Source organism: Caretta caretta, chromosome 9 (assembly GCF_965140235.1).
Source record: "Caretta caretta isolate rCarCar2 chromosome 9, rCarCar1.hap1, whole genome shotgun sequence".
Classification (NCBI taxonomy): Eukaryota; Metazoa; Chordata; order Testudines; family Cheloniidae; genus Caretta; species Caretta caretta.
Genome location: NC_134214.1, coordinates 87,112,477 through 87,133,810, shown reverse-complemented (window position 1 = coordinate 87,133,810; position 21,334 = coordinate 87,112,477). Strand labels below are relative to the sequence as shown.

The window sequence follows — 21,334 nt, the reverse complement described above, 5'->3', positions numbered from 1 at the left end:
AAACCTTTACACCAAAAGCCTCCTAGGGATGGGCATTCCTCTGCAGTAATGTCTAAAAGACATTTAGATTGTTCAGTAAAGTGTTTTTCAAAGTAAAGTTATTGTCAGACAGGTGGCTAGGTAAAAGTGCGTCTTCATGCTTAGCAGATCTGCTCCCCATGCCTATTTTGAGTCATTTCTATTTACACTACTGAGCAAAATAAGCTTTTCCTTCCTTTTAAATCTCCTTAGCCCTATGGGGCCAGCACAATTCAGACAGAAAGCGATGGATTATCTTCTAACTAGGTTTTAACTAAATTGATTGTTCAGTGGTTTATCACTGGTGATGTGCATGCCAGAAAGAACCCAGCTTGATTTTCAGATCGCAGGCTGAGTTTGCAGGATTGAAAGATAAACAAACAGAATCCTTCATCTTGTAAATAAGCACATTTTAAATGGAAATCATGAGGCAAACCCATGGAACCTCATGGTGCTGTTTTAATAGTTGTTTCTTAGCATTGAGCTATACATGAAGGATGGCAGTTTTCCCCTTGATTGGCACAGAATAGAGAACCTGTATAGTTTTGAGAACCAGTACCATTTGCATTACTTGCTTACCAAGGGGAATGGAAGTGTTAAAACCAGTTGAGAGAGTCAGACATGATGGGGAAATTGGGAGCTATGTATCAATATACTCAAACTCTACATAGTTTCATGGTTCTGCAAAAACCAGAAACCTTAAAGCATTTGTAAGGATGATTAAAAAAAACTAAATAACCAGCAGTGTCACAGGTGTGAATGAAGTCAATGACCACAGGAGTGAGGGAGAAGGGAATTAAATCCACAATGCTTTGAAAGGCAGATTTTGTTCAGCACTTAAATGTAAGACTAATTTTTTGAGACAGTGCTATGGGCGTGATTTAATCATATGGAATTAAGGATGGGCCCAAGCTGCAATATTTGCATCCTGATTTGGAACTTCAAAATCCTGGTTGTTCCAGTCAAAGTTTTGGTTTCAGGTCCTTTTCTGACAACTGGGTGGGAGCATGGTCTTCTTGTTATGGTACTAGATTAGGATCTGTGACATGTGGGTTTAATTACCAGCATTTCTGCAGACTTCCCAAGTGTTAATGAAAAGCCACTCTTATCTGTGTCTTTGTTCCCCAGTTTTAAAGTACAGGAGTTTACCAAATAAATCTATAAAAACTTGGGAAAAAGATAGCATGGTCATGGGGAATATGTAGCTACCTACTATAGATATACTGAGCTCAGAAAAGTCTTGACAACAATGTGTTTTACACATACGTGACATTTTTCCTTTAGTAAAAAAAAAACCCCTAGATCTTTCAGAAATAAGACATACTGTATTTGGCTATTTTCAATACAGAGTTCATACATACTACAAAAAGCAGATGGTTAACAAATAAGCTAAATCGGTATTTTCTTAAGTTTTTATTATTTTATAAAGTTGACATCTAGTTAATTTTACTTTAAAAAACAGATGCAATGTGAGGTAAACCCTCAGGTTTCCACCTGGCATGTATCTAATGAAGCTTTAACAAATAACACAATTTGCAGTCTGACAGGTGGGTGAAGTACATGCAACCACCTGAATGAATATTCAAGTGTTTTATTGATTAAAGCTGTGTTGTGTAGCAATATTCTTCCTCAGATGCCTTCTCTTATCATTTTCAGGTTGCAAACAGCTTAGGAATTGTGAAAAGACCGAGCCCATAAACCCGCAATTAGTTCTGAATTGAAGTCAATGGATTGATTCCACTAGCACAGAGCTCATTGCAAATTTGAGCCCTAGGGCACTTTGCTAAGGATAACGACTATTTTTGGTAAGTCTAGTTTGTTAATCAAAACTGGGAACCCAGAATGAAAAGGGAATCTTTCTTTTCACCACTTGGGGCTAATTCTACCTTCACTTCTGCATCTAGAGAACACAATCTCTACTTTGAGCACAGAAGAATTTTGAACATTAATTAGCACATTGTTCATGAAACTGCACTCCAAAAGAAACACCTAAAGTTCTTCAAAAATGAAAAGTTCTCTATGGTTTCTATTCTTTTAACATTTGTTTTCTCCATCGATAGTTATAATATAGATACAGATACGGCCAGGGCTTTTGTTTTTATCTTTTTCCACAGGGACTCTGTTATTCACTTACAGAGACAGGCAATCCTACATAGCTAGGAAGCTACATTTTGAAAAGTGTCCTTGAGTAAGTTATTTTGTTTAGACAATGTATATAAGGTATGCTAATATACACCAACAGCAAAACCACTGCAAGGGAGAGAACATGCAGGCTGTCCAGAAAGCGCAGCTCTATGAAATGTCTCTGCACAACAATGGACAGGTATATATGCAGGTACGGGTGAGCAGGAAGGCTGAGAAGGACCTGCTGCTATGTAAAGCCACTCCTGGAAAGTGAGGCTTTAGGAGAGCACATGAGGAGACCTAGAATCTCCTTCATGCATGCTCAAGTAGCCACTTTCGAGCTGCTCTGTCTTCTATGGCCGAGCTTCTAGAAGCTCAGCACATTTTGCAATTTAAGAGGTGGATTTAATTTTAGGAGCTTAGCTTCAGTCACCAGTTTTATATTAGGTTGAGTTGTACTCACTGTGTCCTGCCAACTCCAATAGCATCCTCGGAAAAAGCTTTCTAGCAATGTAGCCATTTTCCCCCTCAGCTAACCGAGGGGAACTCACCCAAACCCAGCTTCAGTATCACTAACAAAAGCCAAACGCTCCTAACATGCAGTTTAGAAAAGAATTTTAAGAATCCAGACTTGTCTCTAGAACATTTCCATAGAGAGCTCTGATTAAATCTTTGTTTGAGGTTTGAAGTAAGAGTAAGCCAGATACTGATGTCCCCTGCTTTGGTTTTATGTCAGAATAACTCCAATGACTTCAGAGGAGCTGTCACCAATTTGCAGCTGCATGAGTATCTGACTCAGTGTTCCACATCGCCTCACTTCTCTGTGAGAAGACATAATCTTTGCACAACACCAATATCCAGCCTCACTAGCATGGCTCATATGCAGATTTATATATCCTAATCAATCAGACCGATTTTAATGAATCCTAATGGTCCTATTAGGGTTTCCAGCTAACAACAACAGAGCAGAAAGGAATCCCCAAACAGCCTAATTGACTTAATCAGTTCCTTAATAATCTTTCTTCAGACCTAACCTCTAGTTCATTTTAATAAGTATAGCAAAGCAGAATTTAAAGCTAACTCCTGGATACTGGAAGTCAGATGTCCCCATTGCAATTAAGACCATTACTAGCAATAGATGTGGCAGGGCCATAAACATGAAAAAAATTATGGTACAAAGGTGTGATAGATTTTCCTCTGGGCATGTAAAGGCAGTGAAATGAGTTTGAAGAGCCCCACTTGTCTTTTTCCAGAAGAGAACATCCCTGTTTCCTCTGACTTCAGTTGCATCTGTGGGTAAAATTCCCTTAATGTACAATAAGACAATACTGTAAGTATTAATAATCACATTTATTATACAAACTGTAAATGAAATCACACCCTGCTTGTACTAATGGACAAAAAGCCAGCACATAATTTTTGATGAGAACTGTTAGGAGAGGTTCGGTTTCCAGCAGAACAGCCACTAACTGTGCACAAGGGTTTTCAAGTGGAAAAAAAATGAAAAACAATAGACATTAACGTTCTTTGGTTCTTATAGTGATTTGTGGTCTATTTGGCATGAACAGAAGTCTTGTGTTTTTCAACTGTGTGTGTATTAAAGTGAAGTCAGTTTTGAAGAATTGTAGTCGACCAGTACATTCATCATTTATTTTCTCCTGTTATTGTTGTTTGTGCATCAGGATGAGTGTGTGGCACTTTACAAACACATACAATTGACAGGTTCCTGTTCTAAGGAGTTTGTAATCTAAGGGCCAGGATTTTAAAAGTATTTAGGTGCCTAAACACGCTGATAGGTGCAAAGTAGAATTTTCAAAAGCATTGAAATCAGTGGCAGGTAGGTGCCTAGGTGCTTTTGAAAATCCCACTAGACACCGATCTGCATTTTTTGGGCACATAAATACCTTAAAAATTTGGCCCTGCTTTTGCAGTACGATCCATGCAAGTGGGCTCCCATACCCTTCCATAGTTCTACTGAGGGTAGTGAAGGTCTGCACTGGCACAGGTTTAGCATGCAGAAATCTAAATGGAGGATCACAACCAAAATTAAATATAACACATTAAAGTATCATAAACAAATAGTAAGGAAGGGATTATAGGAGTACAAGGGCTTTGCACCTGATCCCACTAGCCACTTACTTTTAAAAGTAGTCCTTATTCTCACAAGTACTCCCCTTGTCTATACAGAGGAGGATCGCAGGTGCAGGCCATAAGGCTGTGAAAGTTCAGTTGAAAGATCAATGTGTAATATTTTCTTTTGGGCTTCCAATTTATTTTTATTTCACATTTTAAAACAAGAAGAGGACAGAGAAGAACAGATGCTGATTGTTTTAGGCAATGCTATTGACTTTCATTCTAGAAGACATGGAAATCGAATGTGACCCATTTCTGGAACTGTGAGTGTTTTCTTCCTTAGGGGTTGCTCAAACTGCCCCCTGGAAAGTATAGCGAGGATCTGGACAGAAATTAAATGCATTCTGGGGAAGCAGACTATTTACTAAGATCAAGTCATCCCATGTTCCAACCTACAGCCACCTAGGTAATCTTCCCAGTTCCATTATCTTGTTCCCGTTCCTCTTTAAAAAGAAGAACAGTGGCTCAAGGAAGTAGTCAGGCAGACACTGTAGTACTGTGAACTCCAAATGGAATATTTAGGCAGCTTACTTGGCCCTTCCAGATCTAGTACTGTCAGAGCCAATAATCCTGTCTGCCTCTGGGAGCTGTGGGTAAACCTTACAAAAGAAACTGGTATCACATGGAATCTCTGGGGGTTCTGAGCTCATGTAAATGGCTTCCTTCTTTAACTGGGAATCCTGGGGTTATGGATGATGAAGTGATTCAGGACCCTTATTCTGTGGCATTGAGTTACCCAGGATATTACCAGAGCTATACAATTTACAGCAGGCATGTACAAGGGGAGAAGCCTAAGAACACAAGAAGGAGACCCGAGTCACCAGGAGTGCAGGTGACAGTTATGTTTTAAATAATTCAATGACAATCAGATGTAGGTTTCAGAGTAACAGCCGTGTTAGTCTGTATTCGCAAAAAGAAAAGGAGTACTTGTGGCACCTTAGAGACTAACCAATTTATTTGAGCATAAGCTTTCGTGAGCTACAGCTCACTTCATTGGATGCATACTGTGGAAAGTGTAGAAGATCTTTTTATACACACATCTTCTACACTTTCCACAGTATGCATCCGATGAAGTGAGCTGTAGCTCACGAAAGCTTATGCTCAAATAAATTGGTTAGTCTCTAAGGTGCCACAAGTACTCCTTTTCTTTTTAATCAGATGTAGGAAATCCTGAGAAAGTCAAGGGGTCTTTTGGGACCCCAGATGTATAAACAACAGCCAAGCTACATGATGCACTTGCATTGGCTTTCATCTCTGAGCTTAATGAGGTATAATGTTCAATAACTACAGGTAGTGAACAGGAGACACTGATAGAAAGAAAGTTTGAAGGGAATCGCAAGAAATTAAATTCCACTAAGTTATTCAGGGAAGAATGTATTCATACAAGAGCACTAAAGGAGCTAAAAAAAATCATTTGGACTATTAACATTATTAGAGACAATTTTTATATCAGAGGATTGAAAGTTGATTCCAGGAATTTTAGACTAGTTAAGCAAATAACGGAGATCATCATTAAAGATTAATGTCATTAAGCACCTAGATGAGTATAATGTGATAGACAGACAGCTTCTGTGAAGTAGAACAGGACAGAGTTGGATTTGGGGTATTTCTATTTAGCTTTAAGTTAAGATTATTTCTGAAGTTTGTGGCTGTCCAGAAGTTTTCATGTTAGGTGGCCTACTCTTGCTTAAAAATTGTTTGCTTATAGAGCATGTTTTTTTAATGAATATTACATGAATTGTATCTACATAACCATCATAGCTCTGCCAAGTTATATATTTCCTCCAAAGAGCAGAATGGCTCCCAGAGTAAACAAATTTTGCCATTTAATTGTTTTGATTTTTTTTTGTGGGGGGAAAGGATGCAGCGGGGGAAATCTTTTCAGGTCTCAATTAAATACTATGTTTCCTCTCCTCCTGAATTAACTAAACATTTTCTTCTAAAGTTTAAGTATTTACATGAATTACTTAAGTGTCTTGAGGACTATTTCTTTTGGGTATAATATGTCCAAATAAAATATATATGACAACCATGTGTATTTTGTTGCTCGGATACCAAGTTCAGTGTGTGGATGCAACCTAGTTATCTGATGTTGAACATTACAGCCTTAGGCACCCAGCACAGTTCTGCTCCCGATATTACAGTACAGTGCTACAGATAATCCTCCTGTTACATACCCTGTGATACAATGCATGCTATCTTTCCTAAATACTCTTGGATGTAATCCATCATTGAACAATCCTTCAAATTATTAGCTAATGCTCTGGCCTTCCAACCCCAAGAATATTGTGTTTAGGATAATGTTATATTATTTTATAAAGAGAAAGGGTGAAATCCTGGACCCATTCACTCAATAACAAGACTCCCATCAGGAGAGTCAGAATTAAACCAGAACTGTTTATGTAATCTGCCACCCAGGCACTTAAATCATACTAATCACAACGGTTATGGAGACACTTATATTTTCTAAAAATAAATGGAAAGCATGTCTATATCTTTCTCCTCATCCCTCCAGTACTGGTCTCTTCACCCTCTGATCAGATAAGTACATTTCTAGAGAGTGTGTTGTCTTCTTTTGTACAGAACGAGTCAACTTGAACTAACAAAAACTGCTTAAATCTGGCCCTATACTTGGAAATAGTGATTTGATTCATAATGAATCTGTTTTACCCTGCCTACAGCCAAATAGGAACAGTGGTTTCTGAATTTACGAAAGGGCAGAGTGTGATAGAAATGCTATTTTCCTTCTGGTGTGCTTCACAGATCCACCAATATGTTTAGTTTAAGCACTTTTTACTTCCAAAGATCCACTTACAACCCTCTATTATCTTAATTTGATTTTTTTAAATAAATATTTCCAAGTTGACATAAAGCCACAATTTGTTTGTCTCTAAAAGGCAGTCAGGATGGCATGGCACCTGAGCTTTTCATACACACTCACTGCCTGTGAAAATGAACAGCTTTTGCAGATGAAAATAGTTGATTTACACCCCCATCCCATAAAAAAAAAAAAAAAAAAAAAAAGGCTGACACATGTTTCTGGGGTTGTTTGGATACAAGTCAGTTTTTAAATAAGCATTCACAAATCCCAAGATGATAGCTTTCCAAACCATATGTTCTCACACTTTTGTTTCTAATCAACACTTATTTAGACATTAATAGCTCAATGAAATTTGAGGTCACTGTTGAAACTTCTGTAAGTGCTCTGCCAGTTCTCCATTCAGTAAAGGTCAAGTGGTTAGAGGACTATCATTAACCTTAGTCTCTTGACTATTTAAAAGGTTATAAAAATATGAAGCTTCATGAATTCAACCACGAAATTTTTTTTCCCTTATAAATACCTTGCAGCATTATATTTCTAAATGTTCCTTGAACTGTACAGAAATAGTTGTTCATCATACAATAGGGCAATCTGGTTTTCAATGATTTCGAGACAAGTAAGTGCTTTTCCATAAATGCTGGCATTTACTGAAATCCCAGCAAGCAAAGAAAAGAAAATCTTAGCTAAAATAGCGATGATCCTAACTCTAAAATGTATAGCTTTATCCATTTATCCAGACTCTAAAAAGTATTGCTTTCATTATTAGGGTACAATAGATCAAGATTTATGTTCACACTAATGTTGCCCTCATTTCCATTTATATTAAACTGGTATTTGTTTTTTAAAGGAGGCACATGAATGAACAGAAACTTGCCCAATCTTTGTTTGTTCAGCTTGTAACATGCACAATAGCAAATTCAATCTTGTTAAGAGGCTTATTCTTCCTTTGTAGAACTTACTTGAATTGCACAAAAGTTTGAATCTGCATAGGTTATGGGGTTATGTGGAAGAAAGAATCAAGTTTTAAAAAAGGGAGTTTTTAGCTTGCACTAATATATTGCCTGTAACTGGCTGATTTCAACTATCCCTTGCCCATTCCATTACAGAGCTGGGACAATTGCCTTCATTTTGACAATGGCAAATGCAAGCTCCTTTGACAAACACTACCTGAATAACAATGAAATCACACCTTTCTCATAAGTCACAAGGGCAATTTGTCTCCCAAACAGCTTCCTGGCCCAATGGACATAGAAGGAACCAGGATTCAGGACTCCTGGTGTGAAATCCTGGCTCCAATGAATTAATGGCAAAGCTCCCATTGACTTTAATGGCTCTGCCGCTGATTTGCTGTATATTGTTTGGGGCAAGTTACTTAATCTCTCTGTTCCTTAGTTTCCCCAATTATAAAATCAGGATAACACCACATCTATCTCACAAGGATGTTGTGAGGCCTAATTCATTACGGTCCTTATTCAGGGAGGTTCTTAAGCATGAGCCTTCTATAAAATTACTCATGTGCTTGAAGATAGGCATATGATTATGTGCCTGGCAGAAATAGGTCTAATGCTTGTAAAGTGTTTTGACATTCTTGAATGAAAAGGCTACAGAAATGCAAGTTACTGTGTTTATTATTTATTGTGTTTTCCCTATAAATAAAGCAAAATGTATTGCTGCTTTATTTCAGATTAAAGGATAATAGGGGAATGCAATTTATATGGCTAAGCAGATGGCGATATTGTTATTGTTTGTGAGCAGCAAATGCCACTTTCCCAGTGCTTTGCACAAAAATATTTGCATAAAAATACTGTTCAAATCTCTGATCTTATACTTTAAATTTGTCTTTGTTTCTGCTTATTTTTTGGGAGGGGGGTTACTTTTTTATTTTAAGCAAGAAATCTCTTAACTTTCCCCAAATTCTTAGAATTCCATCCTCAGAGCCAAATTTATTTCTTTCTCCACCACCACCACAAACTGAAGGAGCAACACAGGCTCTCAGGCTCTAGATGACTTATTTCAGATTGAATAAAAAGAAAGAAAGAGCAAATATAAACTCTGTGGCAAGGAGGACAGTAATGCACTGTAACATTCAGCTACTTCTTTAACCGACAGGAAAAACTCCTCTATATTTAAAAGGTACATTTAACAAAATGACAAGCAGAATTTTCAAATGTGTTTAAGGGACAGATTTTAAAAAGGTATTTAGGTGTTGCTCCATCCAGAGTTGTACGCCTAGTGATTTATATAGCTTTCTTCCATTTTCAAACATGACTTAAGCTCATAGAAGGCTGTATTATTGAAAGTCAATGGGACTTAGTCCCTTAAGTCTTAGGTTCTTTTGTAAATTTTTCCATATAATTACATAGCCATATTACTTATTATTAAATGTACCAATGAGGAGAATCTTGTTTTATTAAACCCTATAAACTGGCCAAAACTTGAGAAAATCAATTTACCAATTTTCCTCATGCTGTGAATCCTTATAGAAAGTGGGGGGAAACAGAACAAACACACACCCCTGCAATTTATATTTAAAAACAACCCCTAATATTCTGGAGTAATGCAGATAAGAAATGACTCGACTGCCAAAAACTAATACAGCAGCATACCACTTGACAAACACACAAACAAAATTATCATCCTGACCCTCTGTATGCTTATAAGACACTTCTTAATTATTATTGGTTTTCTATCACTGAAGAGGATATGTGTTATCTATAATTTTCAGCTGAGTGACAATACTCATTCTATAATAAAATAGGAGCATGTCCGTTCATCTGAACAAAAACTGGCGTTATCTAATGTTAAAAACACAGTAAATACCTAAATGCTTTCTGCTCACAAGTGCCTCATTCAGAATTGGATTGATATCTTGTTAATTCCATAAGAAAGATAAAGAATATTCTAAAATGTTTTACTCAGAGAACTTTATGAAGGTTCAGAAGTCAATGAAATATAGAAAGTGGTCTTCTTATGCTAGAAATTTGGCGTTTTCAAACTCATTTATATAAGTTGAAAATGAATATTTAAAATAAGATATGAATAGCCATAATGATAAAGAAAGATGTTTCCTTGACCATTAGAAAATGGTTACTTACCTGATAGTAACTATGGTTCTTGGAGAAGTTCTGCACATGTGGATCCCACTTATAGTGTCCATGTGCCTCAGCACAGAAGTTCAGAACATTTCACTAGCAGAGTCCAACAGAGGTTGGTGCACATGCCTCCATCCCACCCTCAAAGGCACGAAGTGCACAGCGACCCCAAATGCTATTCAGTTCCTTTGCACCCAGAACTCTCATTTATAAGCTACCAAGCTGTGGGGATGGAGGGTGGTTGATAGGACTCACATGTGCAGAACATCTTGAAGAATTACAGCTAGTATCAGGTAAATTACCATTCTTTCTTCTTCGAATTACTGAATGTGTGGATCCCACTTACAGTGATTAGCTAGCAGTCATCTTTAAAGAGATGGAAGCTAGGAGTTATCTGAAAACAGTGTCAGATCTTGAAGCAGCAGCTAACAAATAACGTTTCATAAATGTATGCGCTGAAGACCAGGTAACTGCTCTACATATTTCCAATATTGCAACCTGGCTTAAGCAAGCTATCGATGCACCTTACTGTCTGGTGGAGTGAGTTTGGATGTTGACAGAGGACTTGCTTATTAATATCATAAGCAGTTCTAACGTGATCTGATGTCCATTTAGAAAATCTTTGTGATGAAATAGCCATCCCTTTTGGTTTATTATCATAAGCAATGAACAACCCTGAAGGTTTATGAAAAGATTTAGCTCTGTCTAGGTAATATAACAGTGACTTTCTCTCATCTAAAGTAAGTAATTTAGATTCAGCAGCTGAAGAATGAGGTTTTTGAAAAAACTGATAAATGGATTAATTGATTGATAAGAAATTTTCACAGTGCTTTAGAAATAAAAAAAAATGCATGTGGTATCAGGTACTCTAGCCAGGTGACAAACTGCATATGGAGGGTTTATAATTCACTTATTCAATCAGCTTATGTAATTGCTATCAGGAATGCTACCTTCACTGATGGCAGATGAACTGAATAATTTGATAAAGGTTCAAAAGTTGGGGGGGAAGGGCATCCTAAGTGAAGAAAGCTCTGACTTTAAGTCCCATGTTGGAAGAACCGCTCTCACAGGAGAAGAAACATGGACAAACCCTTTCATAAATGCATTAACTGATTGATAACAGAAAAATTGTGCCTACCTCTACTGGAGGATGGATTGCAGATATCACTACCAAATTGACTTTGATTGAAGAAATAGACAGTCCCAAGTGCTTTAAAGATAAGAGGTAATTATATTATTAGTCTAGAACACTGACATGGAGTTAATCTTTAGACTTGTCCCATAAAGAAAAATGTTTCCATTTGGCAGTGTACATAGTCCTAGGGGAATATTTTCTACTCTGAAGAATACTCTGCACCTCTGTAGAACATTGTTCTATATACTAGGAACATCCAGATATCACCCAGACCAGTGGTTCCCAAACTACGGGCACCGCTTGTTCAGGGAAAGCCCCTGACGGGACGAGACGGTTTTTGTTTACCTGCCACATTGCAGGTCCCACTGGCTGCGGTTCGCTTCTCTCGGCCAATGGGGGCTGCGGGAAGCGGCGCAGGCCGAGGGATGTGCTGGCCACCCTTCCTGCAGCCCCCATTGCCCTGGAGCGGCAAACGGCAGCCAGTGGGGGCTGCGATTGGCCAAATCTGCAGACACGGTAGGTAAACAAACTGGCCCGGCCCGCCAGGGGCTTTCCCTAAACAAGCAGCTCCCTAGTTTAGGAACAACTGATCCAGACCAAGAGATATAGACAGGCTGGGTTTGAGTGGAGAATCAGAGCCTGACTCTGTGATAAAATGCCTTTCTGCACTGGGAGCTTGATAAATTGATGATTTGACAGTAGCATTAGATCTGAGAACCAAAATTGGTGAAGCCAAGGGGAAGCCACCAGCATAACTTGAACCTTTGCTTAACTTATTTTCCATAACACTCTTGGAATCAGTGGAAATGGAGGGAAAAGTACGTCAGATTGTGTGACCAAGAAATCATGAATGTATTTGCTAGAGATCCTGAACTCTTTCCTACTTGTGAGCAAAGTATCTGACATTTCCTGTTTTGAACTAATACAAATAAGTCCAACTGGGGAAGTACTCACTCCTGGAAAATTTGCTTTAGTGCTGAATTTTTTAATTCCCATTTATGGGACGAGTACATTTTCCTGCTTAGTGAATCCACTAGACCTGGGAGGTGAAGAGCTGTCAGATTGACATGATTCTAAATTGACGTGATTCAAAGCTTTATGGCTTTTTGGGAAAGAGGGACTGATCTCTTACCTCCCTGTCTGTTTATGTAAGAATTCCATAGCCTCCTATCTCTGAGAATTTAGATTGAAGGATTCTTTATGACAGATAGAAAAGCAAATCTCACTGCCTAATACTAGTTCTAGTACACTTATCTGGATCATGGATTCTAGATAAGACTAGAGGCCATGAGTCTGAATATGATCTATATGTGCTACGCAGCCCATCTTGGATGTATCTGTTATCAAAATTTTGGATGCAATCAGAGGGGCAAATAGAGTTCCTGCACATACATTTTCCTTTATCATCCACCTCCATCAAATAGAACCCATATACTGCAGAAGAACTTCTCCCTGAAATATCAAGGCCATGAGGGCCTGTACAATCAAAATTGTGGACCATATGGGAAAGGAATATTTGACCAGTTTTGAGGGAACCAAGGATCATAGCGAGACTAGCATCTTCAGGTCTATTAGGAGGCTCTTTTCTAATTGCCTCTCTAGACAGTTTCCTTTTTGGTAGAGGAGTCCCCTGCAGAGAAGTCAGAGTCTTTGGATAAAGAAACCACTAATACAGAAGCCATGATAGGAAATTGAAGGATTTGAGTGGGGCTTAAATCCTTAATTATATTGACATGCTGGTTCAAAGCAATTTTCATTAAAAGTGCCCTCACTTCTTTTTGAGGAGGAGGATCTGTCCGGTACTGAGATTGGGGAAACCTCTGGGATTGGTGATTCAGGATCTGGGGTGACCCTGAAGTCTGAAGACATGAAAGAAGCTTTAGGAGCCGTAAAATGAATTGTAAAAGGTCCCTGCAGTGAGGATACTATAGATGCCTGTCTCTGCTTTGAAGTTTCCTCTAAAGCTGAAACTGTTGGTTCAGAGCAGGCTTTGATCAAAGCTGCCAGTGCTGACAGGGGAAGGGCTGAAGACTGCCTGAGCACTGTGATGCTGAGAGGGACAGTGCTGTTGAAGCCAGTGCCAAAGAGGAGGAAAACAGATGCTCTCTTTGAGCTCTTCTTTCCTTGAGATCTTTTAGATGCGGAAGAGGAGGAAGGTTTCTGTGCTAGTTTACAGCAGTGGTGCAGTATGGCGGGTACCATGGAATAGGTAGCATGCACTACCTCTGCTGGACATCGCTAGTGAAAATGTTCCCAGCTCCTATGTTGGGGCAGATGGACACCATATGCAATATCTCCAAGTATGTATGTCATAGGCAAGTCAGCAGAATGAAAACTTTAGATCTCTCCTTCTCAAACACGTTGAAATGTAAATGCTAAAGGAATTTGAATTCACTATGGCACAAGTCAGCTAAGCCATCTGTCTCTTTCTAATTCTCTACCATATTACACAAATAAATAATTAAAATAAAAAACAAATGCTGATTTCATTAGGATAGGACAGCTAATCTATATTTGGTATATATCAGCTCTTAGTTGGACAATCAAATATCAGGAAAAATAGTGTCTAACTTAATGCCAAGAAACATACATGTGTATTAAAATGGTTCTTTAGAATGGGCCATAAGTTACTTTTGTTGTCCATCCCTGTTACTGATGGGTGTTACTTAACTTTGGCTTGTTTATGTCAATGAATCAGGGTTTTATTGTTGTAACTTTGAAGAAGGGAGCAGTGTTGTTCCGAAATCTTTGGGAACAGGCGGTGATAAGGCACAAATGGGTTTGAAGGGGAAACAAGAAAATGGGCTATTTTGGATACATTTACGAGACACCTCCTTAGTGGAACTTATTTCCTTGAAAGGAAATTTGGCTTCAACATTAGAGAGAAGTGGGCTATAACCTCATTAGTTGGGCATGGGTTTGGGGTCTGCAGGGCATCTACAGTTGGTTTATATTGTGATTAAAGGACTATTTAGGAGGTGCCAGGTTCATTGATTTTGCATGGATTCAATTAAGTTACAGCCAGAGGCCATTAAACCCAGACACTCATCTGTGAGTTTTCTTGGCTCCATCAAAAGCGACATTGGCAACTAGTGTTTCAGTGACTGGTCAACATCCAGAGTTTCAAAATTTGAGCAACAAAGCACTGACCTTGTCCCTTAAGACTGCCACAGACTGATAGATGAAAAGGAAGTATTAAATCACCTTTTCTATTCCCCAGTTGATGTGGATTGCTCCCTACTTATAAGACGGAGGCTTCAAAATTTCCCTAATTTCCATGACCCAATAGAACACACTATTATAAAACATCCCTCCTAATATTTAGCTGAAATTTAACTTTGCTCAATTTAATCTGGGTAAGGCTAGAGCATGTTAACAATAGAGCATGTTAAAAAATTCACTTAAACTCTTGTGTTGAAAAATGCTATTTCATCATAACTGATTCTGCCTGATTTGGAACAGGGACTTTTGAACTTCGATCTCCAACATTCTAGGGGACTCTAGCCACCAGCTATAGAGTCAGTCTCTCTCTGGCTCTCTCTCTTTGGCCAAATGACTATTTATTTACACAAAGAGAAACAGCTTCAACAGGAGAGACTGAAGGAGAAAGGGAGAGTGAGACTGACCCTCTAGCCTGGGGATTAGGATTTGGGGGTTAGGACATAGGATTGGGATAACCAGATTATTATTAATATTATCATAGCAGTGAGGAGCCCTAGTCATAGCCCAGGGCCCCATTATGCTAGGTGGTGTAAGAAAAGAACAAAAAGACAGTCTTTGCCCCAAGCAATTTACAATCCAAGTCCCTGCTCAGTATCTGTAATGGGTGGCCAGATCTAGTAGTCAGAGCCAGAATCCACAGGTATGAGACAAGAGTTGACTAGGTCAGGATACCAGGAGATCAGAAAAAGGAGACAAACTGGAGATCAGAATCATGAGTCAGATGCCAGGAAATCAAGCTGGGGGAGCAGGAAGTACACAGTCCAGAGCAAGGGGGAGACCAATTGTTCAATGGTCCAATGAAACTTCCTATTCCTGCTGCTAGTTTAAGTAGGGCCAGCAGGCCAATCAGCTGCTCTGGGACTCTACCAATTAGATCTTAGGGGCAGAGTCTCACGCTGGGGCTGGGTTTTGTGGATCCCAGATAAGCAGTTGTCAGCAGGCTGCCGGGTGGAGGGTGGCTGCTCCCACGAACCCTGCAGACTTGGGTTCTGAGATCCATGGGTCATGACAATATCAGCCAGAAAAGTACTTGAACATGGGGCTCCCATATCCCAAGGGAGTGAGTGCCCTAAACACCAGTTCTTGTCAATTTTGTTCTCTTTTTTGTTTTTCATTAAAAAAATTGGAATGGTCTAGTTTTCACAGAAATGAATTGTTATTTTCCAGCCAGTCCTGTTAACAACTTAGTTTACAACAACATGGACTGCCTCAGATAATTCATCTCCCTACTTCCCCAGCTCGTTTTGAAGAAAGGACTCTGGCAGCCATCTAATACTCGTCATTTATTTTTACAACTTTTATATGTTGTATAAAATAACTTGGGTGGTACCTACATCATCTAGGTGGGCAGACTTGATATTTTAATGTGCTCCCATCTGTAGCTGGTGCTGAATTTTTATTTTATATTATCACCATGTGCTCTTATAACTATTTCCAAAACTTCAATATATTGTGGTATCATTGATGATCAATTGTGAAGAATTAAGTCTTAAAGACCTGTAATTACAAAATTCCTAATGGATGGAAGGTCGCAAATGGAGACTATAATAAAAAGCAATTGAATTATTAATTACATGGTTTTCCTGTAATAAGGATCAGCTCTTTAACCATCACACTTAATATAATCTGCCAAACACTGGGTTAATCATAAAAGTTATTATTCACTTCACACCCTCCTGAGCTACAGAAATAATTGAATTTAACTGTGGAAATATCACCTCTAAAGAACATAGTCATTAAATTTTAAAAAAAGAACCAGAATTAAGAATTTAAATGCGTATGGCAAAAGGAGATACATTCAGAAAGACAATAGAGCTTTGTGTCAAAAATATATTAAAGTTTTGTTTTGTTTTTTATGTTACTATTTTTGTAAAAAATACAATGTAGGATGTAAGCTATAAAGAATTAATGGGAATATAATGGACCTGGAATGAGAAACAGAAGTGGTAACAACATTTTAAGTAGTATCAGGTCTCCAGGAAATCTTTCTTAAATGTTTATAAGCTTAGTGAAAGTGATCAGAACAATACAATACAATGTGGTATATTTTTGTTCTAAAGTGATTATGATAGCTTAGTACAATAGTAAAAAATGTACTTTCCAAACCTTATAACTTAAAACTTTCCAATTTGTCAACCTCATTTTTCTCACAGCAACAACATTATTTTCATTTGTTTCCATTGTTCTGCTACTGTTTTCTCTTATCACAGTTTAGGTGAAATTCTAGGTAATAAAGGTGGCGCCTAGGGCCTCTGCACTGGAGCGAATTTCACCCTCAGATAATTAAATAGTTTAATAAAGTTAGAATCTCCTTGCTATGGAACTGAAGTGTTGACATTATAGGAGCAGGATGAGGGATTTTACACACTGCTATGGACTTTTACATTTATCATCTGCAATGGAAAATATCTGTTTTCCAAGAACTCAAAATAGTTTTATATCCCAGGTCAATGTAGGTAGCACTTTGGAGTATGACCTTGCATCAGGGGTGGCAACCTTTCAGAAGTGGTGTGCCGAGTCTTCATTTATTCACTCTAATTTAAGGTTTTGTGTGCCAGTAATACATTTTAATGTTTTTAGAAGGTCTCTTTCAGTAAGTCTATAATATATAACTAAACTATTGTTGTATGTAAAGTATATAAGGTTTTTAAAATGTTTAAGAAGCTTCATTTAAAATTAAATTAAAAAGCAGATCTTATCAGTTTAGTGTGATCCTTGCCCTTGCTTTTCCTTCTGAGTCTTCCAATGTCTGGCACATTTTTGGATACTTTAAGCTGCACACGGGCTTCTAAGCTGCACACAGGTTTCTGAGCGATCAGTTGTTAACCTGCTCCGAGAGGGACAGAGGACAGATTTAATGTGTGAAAATACCTGTTCCCATAGGTATGTGGATCCAAATGCTGAAAGCATTGCAAAAACAATTTTCGTCAAACAGTTACATTTCACTGGCAGGGACGTCCAACAGGTCAGAATAGAGGCCCCATGATCTCTCTCGGTAGCTTCAAGTGCACTCCGCAGATCTTCAAACTTTGATGCCCACAACTCTGAGCATTTTACCTGAATGAGCTGCATTTCGAAATCTTCAATGCCCATCCGCTGAAATACAGACAAATCCAAGTCGCTTTGGTTGAACTTTTCAGGTTTAATTAGAAAAGAAAGCATTGGGCTAAATCGCTGGAAATCTTGTAATCTGTCAGAAAATTCTGATTCCAGTTCTTGCATGTACATTCTAATCTCAACATCAAAGGCAGTGCGCTGTTCCACGTGGTACAATAGTGATGTAAGGAGCAAATCAGGACTTAAAATATTGCAGCACAGTGACGCTGGAACAATTTTTCAGGTGGGCCACAGCTGGGGGCGGCTGCAGAGCCCTGGGCCGGCAGCTGGGACCCCAGGCTGGCAGCAGAGCCCCCCCGGACTGGTGGCCGGGACCTGGGACTGGCAGCGGGCTGAGCGGGGCTGGTGGACGGAACCCTGGCTGGCAGGGGGCCATCAGCCAGTACTTCAGGCCAGCAACGGAGCCCCCAGGACCAGTGGCCAGGACCCGGGCAGTGTGAGTGCCATTGAAAATCAGCTCACGTGCCGCCTTTGGCACGCATGCCAAAGGTTGCCTACCCCTGCCTTACACCCTTCATCCATTTTTTAAAACTGATCTGCTTAATATAAGTAGGATACTTGAAAAGTAAAAATATAATGTAAGCAATTTTTTACAGAATTATTAAATGGACATTTTTATCTCTTGTATAAAATACGTCTACTTCAGGGCTTAATGCTACACCCATTGAACTCAGTGGAATTTCTGTCATTGATTTCAGTGGAAACAGGACCACACCTTACTGAAGTAAAGGGTTGATCCAAAGCTCACTGAAGTAAATGGAAATAGATTCCCAATTGACTTCAATATGCTTTAGAACAGATGCTAGATGTTGTCTTGTAATTATGGAATTGTTAGCATTGCTAAGATTGTTACAATAAAACATTGAAGTACTGACTCAAGCATTCAGTAAGCAAAATTAGCTCAAAAGCTCAAGCAGGTAATCATCTTCACCTGGTGATGTCCAAATAAAATGGCTTCTAACAGCTCCAAAATATTTCAACCTTTGTTAAACATGTAATTAGAGTTGCCAACTTTCTACTTGCACAAAACGAACACCCTTGCCCGGCCCCACCCCCGAAGCCCCCCCCCCTTACTCCATTACCCCCTCCCACCTGCATTGCTCGCTCTCCTGACCCTCACTCATTATTTTCACCAGGCTGGCTCAGGGGGTTGGGGTGCAGGCTCTGGCAGGGGCTGAAGGTTCTGGGGTGGGGCCATAAATGAGGAGTTCAGGGTGTGGGAGGAGACTCTGGGTTGCGGCAGTGGGTTGGGATTCAGGAGGGGGTGCGGGCTCTGGGGTGGGGCCAGGATGTGGGGTTTGGGGTACAGGAGGGTGCTCTGGGCTGGGACAGAGGGGTTCAGAGACCAAGAGGGGGATCAGGGCAGGGGCAGATGGTTGGGGTGTAGGGGGGTGTGAGGCTCCAACTGGGGATGCAGACTCTGGGGTGGAGTGGGGATGTGGGGCTTGGGGTGTAGGAGGGTGCTCCAGGATGGGACGGGGATCAGTGCTGCATCAGGGGGTTGGGGTGCAGGGGGATGTGAGGCTTCTGGTTGGGGTGCAGACTCTGGGGTGGAGCTGGGGATGTGAGGTTTGGGGAGCAGGAGGTGCTCCAGGCTGGGATCAAGGGGTTTGGAGGGCGGGAGGGGGATCAGGGCTGGGGCAGGAGATTGGTGGGGCATGAAGGGTGAGGGATGAAAGCTCCGAGCAACGCTTACCTCTGGCACCTCCCGGAAGCAGCGGCATGTCCCTCCTCTGGCTCCTACGTTGAGGCATAGCCAGGCAGCTCTGCCTGCTGCCCTGTTCACAAACACCACCCCCGCAGCTCTCATTGGTCGCAGTTCCTAGCCAATGGGAGCTGAAGAGCCAGCACTTGGGGTGGGGGGCAGCGCAGAGAGTCCCTTGGCTGCCCCTCCACCTAGGAGCCAGAGCGGGGACATACCACTGCTTCCTGGAGCTGCGCAAAGCCAAGGCAGGCAGGGAATCTGCTTTAACCATGCTGTGCTGCCGACCGGACTTTTAACAGCCCAGTCAGCGAAGCTGATCGGAGGTGCCAGGGTCCCATTTCAACCAGGCATTCCAGTCAAAAACCGGACACCTGGCAACCCTTCATGTAATTAAAGATATGTAATATAGATCTGATCTATCATTATGTTTCATTAGATCAGTATTTCCCAAACTTGGGATGACGCTTGTTCAGGGAAAGCCCCTGGCGGGCTGGGCCAGTTTGTTTACCTGCTGTGTCTGCAGGTTCGGCCGATTGCGGCTCCCACTGGCCGCAGTTCACCGCTGCAGGCCAATGGGGGCTGCAGGAAGTGGTGGCTGGTACGTCCCTTGGCCCGCGCCGTTTCCCACAGCCCCCATTGGCGAGAACAGCGAACTGTGGCCAGTGGGAGCTGCAATCAGGCAAACCTGCGGATGCAGCAGATAAACAAACTGGCTCGGCCCGCCAGGGGCTTTCCCTGAACAAGGGGCACCCGTAGTTTGGGAACCACTGATCATTCTCCTCTATTCGGCATTGGTGAGGCCTCATCTGGAATACTGTGTCCAGTTTCAGACTCCACACTACAAGAAGGAAAAATTGGAAAAAGTCCAGCGGAGGGCAACAACAATGATTAGAGGGCTGGAGCACCTGATTTATGAGGAGAGGCTGAGGGACCTGGGATTGTTTAGTCTGCGGAAGAGAAGAATGAGGGGGGATTTGATAGCTGCTTTCAACTACCTGAGAGGTGGTTCCAAAGAGGATGGATCTAGACTGTTCTCAGTGGTAGCAGATGACAGAACAAGGAGTAATGGTCTCAAGTTGCAGTGGAGGAGGTTTAGGTTGGATATTAGGAAAAACTTTTTCACTAGGAGGGTGGTGAAGCACTGGAATGGGTTACCTAGGGAGGTGGTGGAATCTCCTTCCTTAGGAGGTTTTTAAGGTTAGGCTTGACAAAGCCCTGGCTGGGATGATTTAGTTGGGGATTGTTCCTGCTTTTAGCAGGGGGTTGGACTAGATGACCTCCTGAGGTCCCTTCCAACCCTGATATTCTATGATTCTATGCACTAAACAAACCACCCCAAATTTTTGGTTGTAGGGATTTTCTATATCACTAAAACTGGTAACATCTGTAGACCCAGAGTGAACATTGCTATAGATATGCATGGCATGTTATTGACAAAAAAAAATATGGATTTTGCTCCAAGAAGTTTATAATCTATGACCCTGTTATACAATTAAGATATGCTGGTGCAGACTCCTGCAAAGACTCATTTAAGTTAGAATACATACAAATGCAGGAGTCCACTTTAGCAAATCCCAGTGCAAGATCAGTACTTGGGAAAAAATAGAGAAAGTTTACTTATGTTTTCTCCACAGTACTTCCAGCAGTACTATTTTATTACGCTAGACCACTTATAGTTAAGTACTGTTCATATGATGTAAGCAGAGTCAGGATGAGCTCCACCCTGACATCTGGTGGTGAGTTGTGGCAAGTTGTGGAAAAGAACTTCAGGGGCTGATCTCATTTGCATAGGCACACCCACCCCATCTAACATGAGTCCATAGCTGCCCAAGTGGTCACTTTGGCTGCTGTGGGATCCCCAGTTTCTCTGTTATTGGGGCAGGAAGAATAAATTGTTGTTATCCTGATTATGTGAACTGTACTTGGCCTTTTTTTAATGATGGAGGGACTCGCCATCAACTAAGTAG

The 21,334-nt window shown here is 40.4% G+C and overlaps 1 protein-coding gene across 3 annotated transcripts in view; it reads right to left on the bottom strand.

Moving 5' to 3' along the window:
* Positions 1-21,334, bottom strand: part of TENM1 (teneurin transmembrane protein 1) — a 1,415,133-nt gene that overhangs the window by 955,174 nt on the left and 438,625 nt on the right. Inside the window, exon 3 of one of the 3 annotated variants that reach the window (XM_075132521.1) lies at positions 11,327-11,398. The exons of the other annotated variants lie outside the window; for them this stretch is intronic. The gene's annotated coding sequence lies outside the window, so the exon portion shown is untranslated. The remainder of the gene's footprint in view (positions 1-11,326; positions 11,399-21,334) is intronic. 3 annotated transcript variants of the gene reach the window in all.